Genomic DNA, 12,316 nt, shown 5'->3' with positions numbered 1-12,316 from the left:
GTTTAACAAAGGAGATTTTGTATATCTGAAAGTATCACCAATGAAGGGAGTTACCCATTTTGGTGTTAAAGGCAAGTTGGCACCTCGATATATTGGACCATTTCAAATTTTGGAGAGGTATGGAAAAGTGGCATATCGCTTGAAATTACCAGAACATCTTTCAGCTGTGCATGATGTATTCCATGTTTCTCAACTGAAGAAATGTCTCCGAGTGCCTGAGTAGAATGTTGAGGTTGAAGGAGTGGAACTGGAACCAGATTTGACTTATTCCGAATCTCCTATCTGAGTTTTGGATCAGAAAGATCATGTTACTCAAAGAAGGACAATCAAGTTCTACAAGATATAATGGAATCAACATTCAGAAGAAGAAGCTACTTGGGAATCAGAAGATTACTTATTAGAAAAATTTCCAAAGTTTCTTGCGTCAATATAGAATAATGTTAGTTAAGCTAGGTTGATACAAATTGTGTTTTGTAAAGGGACCTCAACTGTTTTATGGATAGATTTTGTATGTGTTCTTGTGACACATTTCCTTTTCCATTACTTACCCTATGGCTTTGAATCTCGGGGCGAGATTTCTTTTAGGGGGAAGGATTGTAACACCCCGGGTGTTTAAATATTAAAAACAGGACATGTCATCATATGCATTGCAAGGCATTGGTCATATTGCAAACTTTAATATGCATTCACTAAAACAAGTTTACATTTATGTTATGAGTGTTGAATCGAATTGTTTGAGTCAAGATAAAAATTTGGTTTGGATTTGAATTTTCGAGAAAACCCTGATTTTCAGCATTTAAATTCTACCCTAAAAACTTATTTCAAAATCTAAGCATATTTTGGGGTTGAGCCTTAAAGCAAAAGTGTAGAGCTTGTCAAGTTATACAAAGTTTGTTTTTGGAGTTTTTAAAGTTGTTATGAAAAATTTGAAGTAATTCGAAGAGGCGTAATTCGTTAAATATTCCCTATGTGAATTCAAAAGTTCATTTCAAAATGTAGACCGAATTAGGGGTTGGTTATAAAAGCAAAGTTGTAGAACTTTTGATTTTGAACAACTTTTATTTTTGGAGATTTTTGAGTTGTTATACAAATTTGGGAGTAATTTGAATTTGAAAACGAATGGCAATTCTGTATTTACTGTGAACAGTGTTCACAACCTAAGCTACATTGCCAGCGACCTTCGGTTCGCTTCCAGGCACGCACGTGGATGTCCTCGGCTTTGCGCTGGCACGGAGAAGTCTCTTGCATGGCTTCCTTGCGCTTCTGAGCTGCTCTATTTAGCCTTGGCTGTCGCCGTTTGCCCCGCTCCCTTGCTCTGTTTTTCCAGTCACCGACGCCATAGCTCCGACGAGCTCGCATCGCCACCCCAGTGCCGTTGCCATCTCGGTAAAGGCCGTCCCAGTCCTATCTCTTCCTTGCGAATCTAGCTAGCTAACCTTGGTCGCCTGAAATTGCCGAGAATCCACTGTCCACGTCTTTCTTCCTCGTGGCCGGCAACCTCACCGCCGCGGGCATGTCATTGTGGCCAGAGCCCTCCGGTGAGCCTTTGCCCGTGATCAGTGTACCTACGGCATCGTCTCGATGCTGTAGTACTTAATCCGTTGTTGCTTGGTCGTTTTGCCCACTGCAGTCGCCGGTTCGCCGCCGTCAACGATCTCTGCTTCGCCGTGACTACCGTGAACGTCGACCCGCCTCTGTTGTTCCTCCGGCTTGTCCATCACCTTCAACGTGACCGGGGTGAGCTCCTAGTTCTTTCTGTGCCTTTTGTTTCACCATTTTCGGTTTCGTTTTGCCAGCATAGCACCGCCGAGCCGCCGTGTCCGCCATGGCCGGTGTCGTGCTCATCTTGTGCCGCAATCGATGCAACTAAGGATGTTAGTTGATGCGCATAGTCGTGGGGAGCATTTTGGTGCAGTTGCCTTCGCCGTTGGTCTCACCGACGGCGAGGAATCGCCGGTCAGCGTGCGTGTCGCCGGAGTCAAAGCCTGAGGTTGAAGATGACATGTGGGGTCGGGTTGTCAGTGACTGTGTAGTTCATAAATGGATTTTTCTATTTTCAGGAATGAATGAATAGTGTCTGTTTTTGTTATTTTTGTGTAGATTTATTTAGAGCTCCAAAAATTATGAAAATTTTTGTGTGACTTCTCTGTGATGTATATTATTTAAGAAAAATATGAAATGTTATTTTTCAGCACTTTTTGAATGTGATAAAAATTTCTCAATTTATTAATAAATGGATTTCCATGCTTTTTCTAGGCTTAGTTAATTGTCCAAAAATTATGAAATTTGTTTTGCCACTTACTTATCATGTGATAAACATTTACAAAAATTTTGAGATCAATTGGAACAAGTTTATTTATTTCATAATTATTAATTAAATAATTAATTCATAAAAGCAAATGGTAACCTTTAGTGATTTAGGTTTTGTTTGAATTTTTGACTGAGTGATGTCCTTGGGTCATTAGTTGATATGATCCTTGGCAATTGAATTAGGTGTTATGAAAAGGTTTAGTTAGTTTGACTTGTAATTGTACCATGAAGCAAAGTTGTATTCCAGTTGTTAACTTTTGCATCCATCATCGAGCATCATGTTTCGTATTCCGCATCATGTTAAACATGGCATTGTTACTATGTGTAGTGAACGGAGGTGAAAACATGGTAGTTAATCAAGTTGTGGAGGAGGTTAATCCGTCTATTGAGGTCGGATCGAATACTTGTGGAACATTGCAGGAACTGGACTTTTCCGTCAACGAAGGCAAGCCCCGGATGCATACAATCCTATCTTGTGTTTTACAAATTAATTTTGCTTTTGCTTTCCTATACTACATTAAGTGATTAGAAGTCAAGTGGAAACCTAATTGGTGCATTACCAGCCTTGCTTTTCCATATCTACCTTGATTACCTGTTTTATTCGTAAATGACTAGCTATGCTTAGTCATGCTTAGTCGGGTGATTACCTGTCACCTGCGAGCTTTAAATGGATCTTTGGTTACTTATGTTATCATGAAATATGAGCATGTGAAGTAATAAATCTAGACCGGGCGGACTCGGTGTGTGCGAGCCACAAGACATGGAGGTCTTGTGAGCGGGTTCTTTCCGCCTGTGTCGGTTAAGGTCCGTCCGTTGTTGAACTGTGTGCAGTGAGACTTTGTAGTACTAACCACATACTTCGGTAAGCCTTAACTTGGCGATTCTATTACGAGAATGGCTACTCGCGTACTTGGAGTGGAGAGATGGGGGGAATAGTGTGTACCCACGTGGCAATGGGCTGGATTGGTGGAGTATTGTATTCTCGGGTGGCGCAGACCCGTTCTTGTTTAGAGGATCCGAGGGTAGGTTGGTATATGTAGGTCGGGGACCTGCATACGTCGTGTGGTCTGGAATCCCCAGCTGGGTTATAATCGGTTCGAATCGTCGTTGCTCCTCGGTTATGGAGACTCACTTCTCTGTTCATCATCGTAGTTTAATAACTGAAACTTGAAGTGGTTTGAGAAAGTGTTGTGTACGAAGTTTCATGATATCAATACGGATCATGTTATCTTTGTATATGATTTTATGAAGTTTTAAATGTCGAATTAAAGAATTTTGTTAAAAAGCTTTTACGCAAAATAACTTTGATTATTGCTAAAGCTATACCTTGAATCCCTAAGCCGGCATTCATGAGTTTATCAGTCTTATTTCGGTTAAGTCTTGTTGAGTACTTTTGTACTCAGGGTTCGTTGACCCTTGTTGCAGGTGAGCCTCATGAGCAGATCTTTTTTGGATCGTGCTGCATGACTATTGTTCGATCTGATGATGAGAAGTAAATGTGTGGCCCTTGGGCAGGGCAGTTCTATTGTGTGATTTGTATTATGTTATAATGCCACTCCACTACTATGTTTTGTATTAATTATCAAACTTAGTTTGTAAGGTTTGAAACCACTGGTTTGTAAACTAAGTTATCGTAAGACTTCCGCTGTTTTTACTCTGATGTATATATTTGAATAAATGTTGTAATACTACAATGACTCTGTAATGTGATCCTGCTCAGAAATCATGGATGATTCGGGGTTCCCTAAGGACACCCGACAGTCTTCTTAAGTTACCTAGAACATATGCATAGATGTCAAAGGTCGTTGGACAGTGACATGTGCATGTGGGCCCTATAATTTAGGAGGTTCTGCCACAATCCCTGGTGGCATCGGTAGCACCAACCTCCCCCGTGCCATGACCCCCAGTGGTCCCAGCATCCCCGGGCCCTAACGATCCAAAATGAAAAGCTAGGGATGTAGGAGGCCCGGCTACCGTATTGGCGAGGAGGCGCTGGAGGAGGTCTGGGTCCTCCCCCTCCGGAATCTCTAGGGAAGGATGGTACCCCGCTGCATCCACGGCGAGAGCCTCAGACCCCGGTGGGGAGGGGGCGATGGGGGCCATAAGCGAAGTGCCCCAACCGTCATCAACGGCGATGTAGGGACGCTTCGGGCTCAGCCCCCTCAGTGGTGACAAAGCCGCTCGCTTCTGGATAGAACTCTCCTCGGCCTCGGTGCCTGCTGGGCCATCGGTACCGCTCGATCCGACACCGCTGCTGGACCCAAGGAAGGCATCAGGGACTCTCCAAAGGGACGCCAACTCCTCATCATCTTCCTCGGAGTCATCATCATCATCGTCATCATCATCTTCCTCCTCGTCGGCATCCGATGGCGAAGCCCCGTGCTTCTGGCACTCCATTTGCTTCCTCGCCTTCTCCCGTGCTTCTGGCGCTCCATTTGCTTCCTCGCCTTCTCCTACCTAAGGCGCTTCCGCTTATCGGTGGCTGCCTTCCCTTGGGTAGTGTGTTCGGTGCCTTTGGCACAAGAGAGGTGGAAGCAGGAGCTGAACGAAGGCACAGGCTACCAAAATGGTGTTTAATCAGCCAACAACTTTCAAACGATGAAAGGAAAACGAACCAGGGCATCTTACTAGATTAGGCCGATAGGTTGCCGAAAATGCCTCCACAGTGCATTAGGAGGTGACAACGGTCATAGAGACAAATCCCCCGACCCGCTTCATGACCTTGGCGGCATCGAGCGTCTCTGAGGACTTAGGGTTAGGTCTCTGACCCCTGAATAGTGGCACAGCAGGGTCACCCAACGCTTCAGGGGCATGCCTCACCGCTCGATCATGGTCCGTAGGACCACAACGCCATCCAACCCAGCCGATACTCGGCCCACAAGGATCTCCAAGATCTCTGCCACCTTCGACAAGCGCTTCTTGATGCACCCCCAACCCCACAAGTCCAACCTCACCGGAGCAGCACCAGAGAAAGGGGGGAGGGCAGCGGCGGCTTCATCACGGATGTAGAACCAATGATTGTGCCAGCCCGAGTTTGAAGTCTTCAGCGGTAGGCATGGATAACTGCGAGAGACTCCCTAACACATCTAAAGATTCATCTCGACCATGGGAGCAAACACGCTGCCATCTGAGCCATGCGCCTTGTGGGTCTTCACCTCAAAAACCTTCTGAAATAGGTCTTTGTTGGGGGCGATCCCCCGAAAGGCCTCACACACGACAATCAAGCCCGCTGGCTACAACACCGTGTTGGGAGGAAGATGATCCAGCTGGACTCCATGCTCGCAAGGAAGCCACGGAGGAAGTCAGACGCTGGGATCCCAAACCTACGCTTGTGGAAGTCGGTGAACGACACCACTTCCCTAGGCTACGGATGAGGCACCGCCTCACCATCAGGGGCCATCCATCCAGCAACTTCCTTCGGTAGAAGAAGACCCTTCGCTACGAGGCACTATAGCTTCACTCCCATTATCGATGAAGGAATCCACAACCCCATCTCTCTTTGCAGGTAGAAGAAGGAGCGGAGACGGTGGAGCAAACAAGCAACGGCGGCGACATACGCGATCTAGAGACGAACTCGGCCCTTTCCCTTCTGTCTTTCCTTCAAATATTACAGGAACGGCAGTAGGAGGCGAGAACTAGGTAAGGGGTCGGCTCAGATAGAGGGGACTATTTATGTGGAGATGATTAGGGAAGCGAACCACACATAGGTGGAATCCTCCCTAATACGAGCTCCACAAAACCTCAGAAACCGAGCCGGTGCACCATAACGTGCAGCAATATCATTAAGAAGCAAAGGATCCAAGGAGGTCGACCGCCCCTAGGATCCGTGCATAGAACGACCATCGGTCACTGTGACCGCATAGTGCACGCATGATCACACGACGAGTGAGTGTCGGAAAAGTCATGTCCCCGGTGAAAGAGGCCCGAGAGCCCCCGAGCCCGTGCATCGGGCAGCTTGGTCGTGACCATGACCCGATGTCATAACTAGGAAATCCACCCCTAGGCTGGTCCTTAGAAGGACTCGAGGCCACAAAAGGGATAGGAGCCAGAAGGAAATTAGCCCCCGTGGCCATAATCGGTGGTATAGAGCCATGCGACCATCCCTCCCTATGTTTGAGTCATCCGCTCCGAAGTCTCCCGGGTTGACCCCCTTAGGGGGCAGGCATCTTGTCCTCTGGCCACTACAGAGGCAGTTGGGGACCGATGGGATTGACGGCCAACAATTTATGGGATGTCTCACGTGAGGCGCAGCCGAACTCCACGTCGATTGCGGAGGATATCGAGTCCCGCTCGAATTACCCATTGACCCCAATGAGGCCTCTCCCCGCGTGGGGCGAAACTAAAAACCCTATAACAAGGCACCACGACCCCTCGGGTCATAAAGAGCATCAGGGAGCAAAGAGGCGAGCGCTGGTGCCCTAAATACCTGATTTTAGTGGATTGCAATGCATCCCATGAGAGCCACAACCCTGATGGTGCCAAAATGACACGACAACCTCTGGTTAAGGGAGACGCCTTTAAAATTTTGGTGCAAAGCTCATAAAATACGAAAATAAGAGATAATCCTAGGTCAAAGCTCGGGAAATTACAACTCAACCTAGCCGAGCACCGTGGCACTTCACAAGCAAACCCCTCTCTAATCTCTCACGACATGAGAGCGGCCAGCGCCACGAGGCCTGGCAACCTTAGGCACGCCAGTAGCGACCTGCACTCTAGGAGCAATGGCGCTGAATAGGGGCTTATGGGACGCTCCCCTCCATCACGAACACGGCAGAGAGAAGCACCCCGCAAAACTCTATCCAACGCCATAGCTCCCAGAGCGCAAGACATGAGGGTGAGAGATGGCTTCATTGCCACCATCTCACAAGGATAGGGACGGCACGGTGGAACTGCCCACAGTGAGGGCCACCTCGCACATCCGAGCCAGAGCGCTCTGGAGGCCGAGGGGGTCGCAAAGCTACGGTTCTAGTGACCAAGCCACCCAGTCCTGCTAGGGTTGCAAAATCCCTCCTAGCACCAAACGATAGGTTGAAAGACGATGGCACCCGGCCAACATAAGAAACACTCAAACAAAACTCACGGCGCCTCTATGTCTTTTCCTTTCCTCTTGACTCCCTCAAAATCAAGAAAGACTAGCTCTCGAGCACAATTGCGAGTAGCTCAAGCAAAAGGAAGGCCAATATTTATAGGCCCAGAAACAAGCCATGTAGCCTATAAGCCACCACCAACAATAGATGCCTATGAAAGGTTAGGATAAACAAGACCTTCATAAGGGCAAGACCAATATAGCATTGATAAGACCGCTCAGTCCCACCTGGGTTGTGAACCCCGATGAACGGCACACTCACACAAGCGAGGCTCAGCAGTCACATACCACATCATCAGGACGTCCCAAGCAAAGTAAAGCATAACGACCATAAGCCCACGCAACACGCATATCAGAGCTTTCCCGATCACTTCATAACATTCAGGGGCTACTATCGGGGTCATAACCCCAGGGTGTCTCAAGGCACCGAATAGTTAGTAGGCCGTACGACCTGCAACATAAGAGTCAGCAAGGGCCCAAACAACTGAGGCCCAGCAAAAGCCAAGCAGAGTAGGCTAGGAGCTAAGGCCAGGGGTGCTTATGACCCCTTCCTCTAGCATAGGTCATGCGACGCTCAGATGCGTGACCTCTCCCTCGTCATGATCCCTAAAAGGGACAGGGAGAGGTCAGGCCCTGCCTGACGAACCTGCTCTGATAGGGACAAGTATGCCACACCGATCCCTCAAGGACCAAAGTGACAGCAGTCACCTCAGTCCAGTCAAGTGCCATCCCTGTGCCATGCCATACTAATGAGACTACACCGCACAGCGGTGGCAACGGGTACGAAACCCACCATTCAAATACAGACCGATAGGACACACATACGATGCCGCACACTATGGGATGGGATCCATGATAAGGGTCTTGACCTGGAGACCTTCCCAACTTACAGAGAGCCTCAACCCCAACGATGGGCATCGTGGCCCTCAGCCTCATGAAGCGACCAGGCGAACAATGACCTAGGGCGGCTACCATCTATGTGTATGATGCCTCGGGGAGCCTAGAAACAACGGCGAAGACCATGAAGGATGCCACATTACACAGGATAGCTGACAAACTATCACCATGGCTACAGAGCTGCCACGGCCAGCACAGTAACACCATGTTAGACCCTGCCGTAACATGGCCACAAGGCCATGATGACACCCTCGCCCGAACAGACACCAGAAGATGGCGTAGCTTGCAAGCCAAGTTAGCTAGGACCTCCCTCAGGCACTCGACCTTTGGTCAGGGGAACCTTCTCTTTGTAACAAGCCCTAGCCCTGAACTCTATATAAGTGCAGCCAGGGCTCCCATCTCGGAACATCTTCACATTCTTCATCCTCTACCATTCCATCCATAGCAACAGGGCTCCTAGAGCTTCTCTTCGGACTGCCCCTCATCTAGCATAGGTTCTACCACCTCTTTCACTATTCTTGCACCCCCATTGTAAGAACTTCAGAGCATTCGACTAAGTTAAAACCATGTAACTGAGTAAATAATAATTGCCGATATGCTCGTTTTGCTTACATTATATCATGAACATGCTAGATATCAACTCTCTAGTCGATAGCCTTATCATACTAGCCACTTGGTTGTATATTTGGAACTATCTAGACAAACACCGGCATGTTCCACCTTAAATTACTGATCAACTTTTCTCTCCTTGTCAATTACAGGGTCAAATTGACTGGCACACCCTCGGTCATGACCATCTAGTCCAGTGCCTTTCCTAAGTCTAGGGAGAGCTCGAGATCTACTCCGTGCGGTTTCTCTCGGCTTGCTACGTATGTCGGTGGCTATCTGTCGCTTTCTGCCATCGACATATCTTTGGCACGCCTAGTGGGACCACAATCATTTGATCAGAAGTCGACCATAGTCGTCAACATGGATAATCAGACAATTCTTAAGGTCAACCTTGAAGACTTGCCTGACAACAAGAAGGCACTCATTGACCAAGCGGCAGAGGAATTCAAAGAGAAGTGCCTGCTATCTTATAGTAGGACGCGTGATTTAGTTGTCCAAAAGACTCCCCTGCCAAGCGTTCTCCTACATGGTCAAAATGAAGATGTTAAAGCAAGGACCACTGCTCATTTGGTCCACAAAACTATCCATGAAGCCTTTACAAACCACAATAAGGTGTTGGCCAACACGATTGGCAATGTTTTGAAAGAGATCTTCTTTGGAGCGCCAGTTGATCCAGTTGGGCCAGCATACTCTAATGGCTTGAATCCTTTGACTGTGGGAAGCAGCATACCTGGTACTAGTCAGCAGCCGAATGGTGGGCAGTTCTAGCAGCAACTAGTATAGCAGCTTCCATGAGGATAGGCTCAAGATCAGACCCTATAAATAGCAAGGGGGCAAGGTCAAACTCTACCAACCACAGGGGGCAAGGTCAGGCCTTACCAACGGCAAGGGGGCAAGCTCAAATGACAGGGGGCAGCCACCAGCACAGCAATCACCAAGTGCCCCTGCCACACAGATAGTCCAGCAACTAATCTCCCCAGCTACTCAGTAGGTTGTGCAACAGCCGGCTCAGGGAAGATTCAGTACTTCCTATCAAACGCCTCAGTCGGCCTAAAGAATTGCTCCATTAGTGTAAAGGATCATCTGGAATGTTGATCCTAACTACTTCAATAGTCGATTGCAAGGATACGCAACTCACAATGCTCAGATCGACTATGCAGAGGGATACCACTTGGTTTCTAATGCCAGTACATATGAGTTTATGCCACATCCTAGGTATCAGAACCCTTACAATTATAATGCACGGCAACTCCATCAGTCTCCAACTCAGAATCAATAGGTCCAAGTACAAGGATCTCAGGCTCCGGCTCAAGGGCAGCCAAGACAAGAAGTTGCTGGCATGGATGCTGAATAGTTCGTCAACCAGATAACCACTATGATGCAAATCTAGTTTGGTCTGAAGCCTAAGGAACAAGTTGGCTCTTACCAGTGCCCATACCCTGCCTGGTATGGTATTGTGCAACTCCCACCACGCTACAGAGTCCTAGATTTCTCCAAATTCACCGGGGTAGATGAGATGACAACCATGGAACATATCAACTGCTATCTCATTCAGCTTGGAGAAGCATCTATTGGGGAGGCACACAAAGTTAGATTCTTCCCCTTGTCCCTATCTGGATCTGCCTTCAGATGATTTTAATCGTTAGAACCAAACTCAATCACTAGGTGGGCCGATCTAGAGAATAAGTTCCATGCATGTTTCTACAGTGGGATAGGTGAGAAGAAGATTACATATTTGACAAGCATGAGGCAGAAGAACAATGAGTCAGGCTCTGAGTTCATCCAAAGATTCAAAGAAGTAAGGAGTTGTTGCTATTTATTGAATTTGTTTGATGGCCAATTGGCTGAATTGGCCCTTCAAGGGATGTCTCCATTAATTAGAGAGAAATTTGATGGACAGGAGTTTGAAAGCTTGGCCCATTTAGTTCAGAGAGTGTCTGCCTTCGAGAGTCAGCACCGGACCCTGCGCAAAGAGAAGTATTTAAAGGGTACTACTGCTATGACTGGTCCCTATGATGTAGACTCTGATGGGGATGATCCAGAAGTCACAATGGCTTAATGGATGTGGGGCAAGGCTCCTGTATCTTGTCCATGAATGAAGGAGTCAGAGAACACCTACGACTTTGACGTTAATAAAGCCGATAGGATCTTTGACTTGCTGCTGGAGAAGAAGCAGTTGAGATTACCTACAAATCATGTGATCCCTTTGGCTGAAGAACTTAAAAGGAAGAAATACTACAAGTTCCACAATGTTACCAACCATAGTACCAATGAGTGTAGAATCTTTCGCTTCCACACTCAGAAGGCCATCGAGCAAGGGAGGATCAAGTTTGAGCCAGCTAAGAAACTAATAATGGACATAGATAAGCATCCTTTCCCAGGGGTGCACATGGTGGAGTTCCAGTTGGCTAAAGGAAAGATGAAGGTCTTGACATCGGCTAAGGCCAAAGAAGATGGGTCAGTCAACCTCAAGGTTCAAATATCGGCTAATGAGTATGAAGAAGCTAAGAAGCAACACGATCAGGGAAAGAGTCAATACGAACAAGGTGTGACATCCAGAGCTGGTGCTTTACATCCTCAAGTCACCTCTAGGATCTTGTTGAACAAGTGGCAATGTGAGAAGGAGGACTATCAGTGCTGGCTTAAAGAAGAAGAATATGAGTGTCAGTGTGAAGAAGAAAGGTACAAAAGAGAACAAGCCGAGCTATATTGGAGTTGTCCTTTCTTCCGGCACTGTTGGAATGAAGGATTGAAATTGCCTATAAGACGTAACTGCCTAGAGTGCAGTAATCAGTATGCAGAATTCAGGAAATCTTAGTCCAATCGTCGGTCCATCCATGATCATTTGAATTATCAACCAAACAGCATGGGCCGGCGCATAGAAAATAAAGGAGTTCATGATCGGCTAGGCAAGCGTGCCCATGATCAGAATTGGGTTGGTCATGATGAAGAGAGAGAGAGAGAGTATGTTTGGCAAGAGGGTCAATGGTGTCCACGAGGTCTGACAAGGAGCCAGAAAAGAAGAGTTTAGCGCCTGAGAAATAGAGAATTAGAAGATCAAAAGTATAGCAGACTTCAGATATGGCGTGTTAAACAAACAGCCAACAAGGGCAAGCTGTCGGCTAATATTGATATGGTCTTCATCCTACCTATAGAATTCCGAGCTCCTTCCAAGTATGAACAAGAAGAATCTGATGGGGAGGAGTATGATGGAGAAGAATTGGGAGAAGCAATAGCTCAGTTAGCCCTCCAACCCCAGCAAGCTACGTTTGATAAGCCATCTTAGCATCAGCACTTGAAGGCTTTATACATGAAGGGATTTGTTGATGGGAAGCCGATGACCAAGATGCTAGTCGATGCAGGTGCTGCTGTCAATCTCATGCCCTATACTACTTTCTGTAAGCTTGGGAAAGG

This window comes from Miscanthus floridulus, chromosome 10, assembly GCF_019320115.1.
Source record: "Miscanthus floridulus cultivar M001 chromosome 10, ASM1932011v1, whole genome shotgun sequence".
Taxonomy (NCBI): domain Eukaryota; kingdom Viridiplantae; phylum Streptophyta; class Magnoliopsida; order Poales; family Poaceae; genus Miscanthus; species Miscanthus floridulus.
The sequence above is the reverse complement of the archived record's forward strand: the minus strand, read 5'-3'. Positions refer to the sequence as shown.